Here is a 9,739-nt window from a genome sequence, read left to right on the forward strand (position 1 = left end):
AAAAAAAAAAAAAAAGAAAAATATCTTCGATGTAACTACTAAGAGCATATGGCGGTATCGACTTCGGTTCTCGACCTCGGGGACAGAGCGAAAGCAACTCGATATATCTCACGAGAAGTCATCAATCATTGTAACACTTGAAAGAAAAAAGAGTATGAAGGAAAAGATAAAAATTGCAAAGTAATTACCGAATAGCCATATTCTTTTCGATTCTCGTCTCGCGAGCCTTCTTTTCCATGCCGCAGCCACATTTCACGAACATTCGTTGCATTTTATTCCGTTTGAGTACCAAACGGCGAGAGAGTTTCGTTTTCTCGAGAGGAGAGACGAGAATCGAAAAGTATTTAAAAAATAGGAAGGAAAAGAAAAAAAAATCAATGCCGATCAGTCAGTGTGATTCTGTGTGTGCGCACGCGCGAAATCGCAAGTATTTTGTATGTACAGAACCAGTGTATCATGTCCGGGCAGTTCTACACACGACACTCGAGGAGACGCAAGCTCTTTTTCCATCGTCGGCGTACGGGGAAACCGAAAGCAAATAATTTGAGAAAAAGAAGAGGGAACTGTAATAATAGTAAAGAGAAAAATGTGTTCACGCGCATGCAATATTAGGTGATGAAGATTAATTGTAATTTCTCTAATGTAAAAAAAAAGGAACGTTATTGCCAGAATGAAGGAAAAAAAAAGCAGGAAAAAACGAGCGTGAAAGAGTCGAAAGAAAGAGAGAGAGAGAGCGCGCGTGTGTGTGTGTGTGAAAGAGTCAATCGAAGAAACGAACAATAGCGGACTAACGAGAGAATACGCGGTCCCCTCGCGATTGAACGAGAGAGCAATCGACGAGAAGACGCGATTGATTGCATACGCGTGTCTGTGTGGATGGTTGAACGCACATTTGAACGAAAGAGGAAACAGAGCGTGCAAGAAGTCGAAAATATACAAGAAAGTATGACTAAATCCAAAAAAAAAAAGAAAAAAAGAAAATAGAAAAAAAGGGGTCTTGTGCAACTCTCGGTGTTAAACTAAAGCGAATAGAGAATACGAAAAGAAGAGAGATTATTGCGAATTGTTATCGAATTAGATCGATTCGACGTTCGTCGGATTTTTCTTTCGAGAGAAAGGGTTCAGCGTTTACCGTGAATTCACGGCGATTGTTTAGCAGTTTTAACGTGGACGCACGAACTTTCGTTGTTCAGCTGAGGCGAGCAAAGGAAATCGATCTGTCGCGATATTCTCGACAGAGATCAGAGCTCGCTGGATCCGACGATCGATGCTCTGAAAGTTCGCCGCGATTATTTAATAATCGGAAAGTTTATACGACTATCGATTGGTAATATTTCAAAAAAAAAAAGAAAAAAATCACTTAATAGTCGTATCTTCTTCTTCTTGACTTGATTAGTCTCGATTAGTATCAATTATACTTTAGGGGGAAAAAAAAAAAAAAAATCTATAAAGAAAGTCTATTGCTACGTCTATCTCGACTATATGTTTTAGCCGGTAAAAGGTCTAGGCGAGGAATAAAGACAACAAAAATCTAGAGAAAAGAATTTAGGAATAATCTGTTCGTGTTTTCTTCGTTGTCTTCGTGTGTACGTCTTTGCTCGGGAGCTCTCAGGGGTTGATCGATTGTCGCGTCCTAAATTGAACCAACGATCAACAATTGAAAGATGTTCGGTTTCAATCCCGATCGCTTCCGATCCATCTAGTCATATTGATACCGAGCGGTGCGCGCCCTGTTGGATCAGTCGTTTCATCGAGTCCTTTCTTCCCCGTTTCACGCGAAAAGTGCCGAAAAGTGACGATAACGGGCGCGTAATTTTTGTGATTTAACGAGGTGTTCCAAAATTTCGCGGGACGATCCACGCCCGCCAAGTTTCTATCGATTAATATTATTATTATTATTGTCAAAATTCGACGTTGTATCAGCGTGTTCTTCTCTCTCGCAGTTACGATTATTGTCGATAAGATTGGTGTGTCTAGTCCCACCGTGGCGATCTGGCATCTCACAGCCATTCGACGTTTTCCATTCGTGCCTACGATGGGGGCAACGCCCTAATACTACGAATGGAAGGCCATTGTTGGAATGTCCTATAAGTGATAATGACAGCGAAAGTGGGATATTGGCGAAAGTGGCAAAGGAATTATTCCATCGATCTGTATCAATGTCTACTGCTTTTTGGACACGAAATTCAAACGATGGCAGAGTCGTCATTATCCAAAAACGAAACAACAATAGCAGCGAAATGAATACTGACGCTGGACTCGTCTCTTTTATACTATCAGTTAGTACCATCGATGAATCAATCGGCAATTGTCTCGACGAGTCAAGACGAAGTTACGAATAACGACAGAATAGAAATCCTCATGAGGTTTGTAATGTTGTTTGTTCTGCAACACCATAACTTGCAACATCTGCAGCTTGCAATGAAGCAAGCGTTAAGACCGTGCTGCTTGCAGAGTTTATCTAATGCAAGCATTAAATTGGCTTCTAAGGAGTGTGTGCCTCCATGATTTGCTATGGTGGTTCGTTGCCTCTCTGACACCCACAGTGCCGCCTGAAATTCTAGATTCGATAAAGATAATAAAACCGATAAAAAGGATGACCATGAAATGATCGATGTATGCGAGCATCCCCTAAGCGATCTCGTCATAGCAGGTGAAACTGTTAATTAATTACCAATCGTAGTAATTCATACTTTATTGCAAACTATAGCGGATTTGATGCTTTTACCACCACCTTTGCAATAAGCTGCCATTCGATGCTGGGGCATCAAGTTCACACCTGTGGATCACGTGTTCCTTCACAGAAGTAACATTAGTAAAATACTCTCCAGATCCGAGAAGGAAGAACGTTACAATGAGCATCTAGGAAAACCATCAATCGATTTATTCTCAACAAGTCAGCAGTAGAAGTTTTGAAGGATTTAACTTGTGGCGTTGAAATTAAAGCCTCGTGTAGACAAGCTATGATAGGTAGCTTAACTGATAATTCGACGGAAACTTTCTGGGAATCTGACGACGAAGCTCGAAGCAAGACTAAAACGATCACCATCATTTGCGTTGCTCATTCTCTTCCCCGGATGTACATTCACATAGATAATTGTCGTGACTTAACGCACAAAGTGTCTAGTGTTGCATTTCAGTCGGGTATAACGTAGATGAAATGATCAAATTGAGAACTGTCCGATTACTGATCCACGTCACGTTATTGTCTTAAATTGAAAGGTCCAGACAATTCTTTACGAGTGGAACAAATACGAATCTTAGGCGAAGTTGACGGTGAATCTTTGAAAATTGGCAAACAGTTGAGCGCGATTCAGCAAAGAAATTGCAAGTAATTTGGTAAACTTATGCAAGGTACACAGCAACAGCACAGTCGTGTATGTAAATTATGTTTTCCTTTTTTTCATTTGAGATTGATCAAAAAGAGAGAAAAAAAAAAAGGAAAAAAGGGGGGGGGATATACGCTAGATCGGCAGGAACATTGTCACGAAACAAAATGCACACAGACCCGCAGACTGATATGATGGATGGAAGTCTGAGAATCAAAATTTGTCGACTGTCTCGTGATTTCTCGGGGACGCAGTGTCTTATGGGACAGAGTTTTCCGGTACCGATGAGAAATTCAGACAAAGAATCACGATACGAGAGATCAAACCGAAATAATTGAAAAATCTTGAACAGAGGGAATGGTACCGGGAGAAGAGCAGGGATGCGTGCGTGCGTGCGTGCGTAGAAAGAGAGAATGGAAAATATCGCGCGACTGAGAGAGAGAGATTAACGAATTAAAAGAAAGAAAAAAAAAAATAAAAAGAACCACTAGCCAATGTACGTCATTCGAGTCGAACAATCATCGTTCCGTTGTCGTGATGTATGTACGAGCAGAGGAGAGAGAGAGAGAGAGAGAGAGAGAGAGAGAAAATATGCGAGCGGCAAATTGGAGAATCTTTTTTCAAGGTAATCGATCGATGTTGTAGAAACAGTGTCATTTAAAGTAGTAGATCGCTTCTACCAAAAAAAAAAGTAACTAAATAAATAAAGATAAAGTAAAAATAACATAAAGTAAAGAGAGCGAGTCATCCGAAAGAAGAAAGGTATGGAAAACGATTTACGTAATTTGAAAGTCGCGCCAGCCGCGTTGCAAAGAGTGTGCTCGAAGTGGCGCGAGATTCGAAACGGCGCGTGACAAGCGTACACTCCGTTCTCTCTTCTTTTCTTTTTCTCTTTTCTTTTTTTTCTTTCTTGCTTCTATTCTGTTTCTCGTCAATTAATCGTGTCTCGATCGCGCGTCGAATCTCGCGTTCCCTTCCGACGTGTATCCGACACGCGCGTGCAAAATAAACGATTTTTATACACTAGAATTGTACCAATTGTACCACATAGGAAAGAAAACAAATAATGATGTTCGTTGTTCACTGCTCTGGCTTGCTAGCAACAGCAAAACACAATAACTCGGGCCTCTCGGAGGCTGTTCGGACCAGGAGAGGCGCGAAAATTAGAAAAAAAAGAAATAAATAAATAGAAAAGAAGAAAATAAATGAATAAAAGACTGTTGACCAATAGTAAGCATAATTCATTTGAAAGAACTTGCTCCGGACAGTCCCCTTCGTGCCCCCTGTATGAATCGGCAACAATTCGACAGTGCAAGATTATTGGTGTACTTATCACGCAGTTTTCTACGAAATAAAGAAAACAAATTTTGAACAAACAAGAAAGAACGTACTACCGATTCACTGTGTTATTTTTTCTCCGTTCCAGTCCCTATCCCTTGTGACTCTTGAATCCCCTTTTTTTTTTTTTTACAATAATTATACGCTTGAAAGTACTTGGAAAAAATTAAGTCGCTCGGACGATAGGATTTTCATTTCAAGTTCAGTAAATTCCTCAAGCTTTGACATCTCATGGGGAGCATGTTGAACGCTTAATTTATTAATTCATGTAAAAAATATAATTTAATTTTGAAAGTCAATCTCTAAGAACTTGATCGTTCAATTTGTATCGACCGCTCAGACTGTTTTATCGACTCTTTCCGGCAAGTTGAGCAGTACGTTAACAGATGGCGCGACATGTACAAATTACTCGATCGATAATTCAGTTCATTTTCAATTTAAAATCTTCTTAAAAAATGATGAATATATTCATAGAACAAATTGAATATAAAAGAAGGTCGAATATTTATCGTTAAATGTAAACTACTACAAAATTTCAAGAATCAATGAAAATACTGCTTAAAGTATAAATGTTTTAATTGAATAATCGCGACCGCAGCCTATTGGCTCATATTATTTGTTATATGATTCATCGCTTTATCACACGGTGGAGCAATTAGTAGTTATATAACAAATAATGATGATTGCCCAAGTCTCACCGCGTGGAGGTTGCTGCGTTTGGAGACCCATTACGTCTCGACCAACTTTCTTACATATAAACATATAAAGTATTTTCCAAAAAAAAAAAAGAATAAATAAATAAATAAATAAAAAGAAACATTTGACATGCGATTGCAAACTGTTCAGTTCGATCATTTTGCAAAACAAACGGCAGAAAAAGTTTTAAATAACCGTGATATTAAAATTGACCCATAAAAATTAAAATTGAAATTAATTATACTGCGGATCTTACAGTTTTCGACATATTTGGGAAAACATGATTCAATCTTACACTTTGCTTTAGGTAACGTTTTATTGTTATAAATAATAAATAATGTTCAAGTAACTAGAAAATTAAGAAATTTTATTAGTTCAGTATGATTCAGTGTGATTCAGTATGATTTCTGTCGATGTATACGCGATGTGTACGAAGATTCAATTGGTATACTGGACGATAATTTATGTAGAAGATAATTATATTATAATCGAAAATCAACGTAAGTAATCTGAGTGATCATCAGTTCAAAATAATCACGATATATAAATATATAATTTATAAAATTTATAATATATAAATATAAAAATTTATAATATGTAGATATATAAAAAGTTTTGTTTTTTTTTCTTCGTTTCAAATTAATCCTTTTCAAAATTATTGTTTTGAAACTTTTCGGAAAGAGAAATTTATAAATTTATGTTGTGTAAGTATCTGCTGTAATGTTAATAAATTATGAAATTTTATACATTTGTACAAAAGTTTGAAGATACAAAGATGCAAAAAGTGTAAAATAGTAAAAATATAAAATGTAAAAAGTGTGATATTCGATATAATATTTAACATCTGGAATAACCTCCTGCTTATGCTTCATTTCTCTAATTATATTCATAGATTTAAAACAAATTGCATAAATATCGACAGTTTAATCGTGATGAGGAAAGCAATTTATAAATAATAAAAACATATAAACAAATTAATAAATAAATGATGAATATTTTAAAAACAGAATAAAACATAATCAGAAACGTAGAAACTTTGAACGTATGATCTAACAAGAAAAAATTCATAACAACTGAACATATGACCTAATAAGAAAAAGTTCATAACAATTGGACATATGACCTAATAAGAAAAAGTTCATAACAATTGAACTCGTACTCGAGTTCAAATAATCATATTCAAATATTAACTGAACACAAAAGAAATCAAGACATGTGACTCACCGCGATCGTTGATCTCAGGATTACAGAATAAGATTTGACTGTATTGAATTCTCGTCTCAAAATCGTGAATATCTATTGATGCTCCTGCTTCTCAAACTCTTTCCTTCCTTTTAGCAGCAGTTTGAATGGTCCGCACTTTCCTCACAGGATCACTTTAAACAGAAAATGACGTCTATTAATTGAACGTAAAAAAACATCAAATTAGTTTAATTATCACGCACGAATTGTTATAATTTTAAACAACTTTCAGACACGTTATTCAAATAAAATACTTAAATGATGCAAATAAATGAAATAATTAAATATTATTACGAAGAAAGAAAAGAAAGAAGTTTAAAATTAAAATATCAAAATAGTAAAATCGACGAATCGAAACGATTTAATTGTTGTGAATTTGATTTTTCAAATTGTCAATGTCACGGAAAAGTCAAATAATTTAATTTCTGTCCTCGACAGTGCTGAAAGTCGTTGCCGAATTTCAATCGACGCTCCTTGTTTCGTTCTCGAAACACTCTCGGCTTTTATACTACAGGAATCGACAATTTAATAATTTTTAGATTTTCATCGCTGATTCATTACGATAATAAATTTCATAATAAATTTTATAATTTTTACAGAAACTAAATTCACACCGCCATTGTATTAATTTTCGATCTACAACTGTATTAATTCACACTGTGATTGTTGCGAATATTTCGTTAAACGTACGAAAGAATTAAACTAACGATTGGACTGTTGCAAATTGTTAAATAATATTCAAAGAAATATCGCGGAAACATGTGAGCTCGCGATTGAAGCGATAACGACAGATTTCGATGGCGACAGCAAAGATGGATAACGTCGATAAAACGAAACGGTATACTAAGGACTTATACTTACTGCGTATTCTTGTACAACTGTTATAGTTCCGTATGACTAGTTCTGTCTAACCAACATTCTGCGTAGCTTACTACCGAATAGCTTCTCTCGCTGCGTGCGAGCTTGTTTTATAGAAATTCGTTAGCTAGCGCTGGCCAATCACTTCAAATGTAGCACGGTTAATTGCCCCCGACTATCCCCTGCCTAAACCAACGACGACATCGGCCGAGGAATTCGAAATCAACCGTTTGCTCGAGGAAAACATCAAAACAGACTTTCGTATCTTAGTAACTGAAGCTTGCAATAATAAACGTTCCAAGGGTAATAACGTAAACATGATAAACGGTCGGATTTCTTGTTCAGCGGGAGGGGGAGGGGAAAAAAACGCCAAAAATAATTCTAGAAATTTGCTCGTGTCCTGGCTAACTGTGCAAGAAATTATACGTCATTGGCGTTAACAATATTAATAAAATCTAAAAAAGAAAAATCACAGGATCTCGATTGTCCGCCGATTAAGATGAAATTTGTGGAAATAAGAAGAAGAATCTAAATACAAAATGTTTTAGCTGGATTAATTTCTTAGGAATTTAATAATTTCTGAGAAATACGTAAAGAAATTCGTATTATTTATTAAAACTATCGTTATAGAAGTTTTATAAATAATAGTGTAAACAATTTTGTTATTTTAACACTACAAAAATCGAACCCGTACGACTGATTTCAGATTTTCTGTTTTTTTCTTTTACAAGTGTTTAAACAATACGGGCATTCTCGTTAAAATTAATATTAATTTCTGTCTGGACAGAAACACAATTGCACAAATCTATTTATTTTAATCATCATTCAAATTATAACGATTTATATTTCGATACGGTTGTTAATAGATATTTTCATTTATTTATATCAATGTCTTTGCTAATCGAATAAAGTCAAGAATATGTGCGACGTCCGTCATAAATATTAATAAAAAACTTTCAGTACAATACACGTTGAATTCTGCCTACAAACGTAAATATTTTCGGCGACAGGGACTGTTCGAAATTTATTAAAATATTTAATAAATTATTTATAGCTTATATTAAGTTAATCATTTAAATTGTTGTACAATAATTTGGATATTTAATTTAATATAAGCTATAAATAATTTGTCAAAAATTTTAAATAATATTTAGAATTGTTGTAGAAATGTACTTGTAGTGTAATCGTTATAAATAAATTATTAAAAGTAATATACGATGTTTAAACAATTGAAATATTTAAAAATTATTTAAAATAAATTATATATCAAAATTCATATCAGTCTGCGATGTGTACAATTTGTGTGCGTACAATTTGTAGTGTACAATTTGTGTACAATTTGTGAGCTATTGTCCTCACTGCTGAAAGTCATTTTGAATATACCTGATGCGGAACAGTTGACATTTTTTGCTGTAATTCAGAAAGCGGTCTTTCTATTATGGGATCCGGTAATTTAACAATAGAATAATCTAGATTTCCATTGAAAATTTAAATCTTCCTTGACTTATTACAATAATGAATTTTATGATTTTCATACTATCAACTGAAGTTAAATTTTTATACTATTAATTTTTGACTCGTAACTATATCAACTTACACTGTTTAATATTTTATTAAATTAATCAAAAATTTTCACATATTAAAGAATTCAGTTAATGGTTTAATTGTCAAAATTATTAAAATTATTAAATAGAAAGTATCGTGGAAATATATTACAAATTTAATTGTCGTGAATAATTTATCAAATATTTTATATTGTATTCTGAAAAGTTAATCGTTTCATGGAGTGAATAAATAATGATGAAAGGAATAATGGATGGACTGAAAACCGAAATATTGTGAGGTTTAGATATTATACCTGTATTTGCTCCCATTGTCGTAATATAACCGCTATTTGAGAAATCGGTTTTAATACTGGTATAAGATAGTCATATAGGTATTTTCATACGTATTTTATCGGTATTTAATGTCCACAACGGTAAAAATACAGAAATATATACCGGTACAGTACCGCTTTGCTGACGAAAACACATTTTTCATTTTCTACGTACAGTGACTCTTATTAATATTCGGACATCATGCTATTCAAATTATTGTTGTGGATTTCGATTGTTTATAATAGTAAATTTGGATTAATTTTTTAATAATATAATAGAACATTCATTATAATTTATAGTAATGTAAATTTTATTTATTTATTGCACGTACTTTTCTTAATATCAAACAATAAACTGAACTATGTCGAAATGTAGCGTGGCAAAAATATTCGGACATTT

The 9,739-nt window shown here is 34.3% G+C and overlaps 1 long non-coding RNA gene across 1 annotated transcript; it reads left to right on the forward strand.

The window, feature by feature from the left end:
• Nucleotides 1-6: 6 nt before the first annotated feature.
• LOC122539093 lies at nucleotides 7-3,755 on the forward strand. The gene is made up of 2 exons (XR_006308985.1): nucleotides 7-872; nucleotides 3,708-3,755. It is a non-coding gene; the product is annotated as an uncharacterized LOC122539093 (long non-coding RNA).
• Nucleotides 3,756-9,739: the final 5,984 nt, after the last annotated feature.

This window comes from Frieseomelitta varia, unplaced genomic scaffold (genome assembly GCF_011392965.1).
Source record: "Frieseomelitta varia isolate USP_RPSP 00005682 unplaced genomic scaffold, Fvar_1.2 scaffold_1904, whole genome shotgun sequence".
NCBI classification, from domain to species: Eukaryota; Metazoa; Arthropoda; class Insecta; order Hymenoptera; family Apidae; genus Frieseomelitta; species Frieseomelitta varia.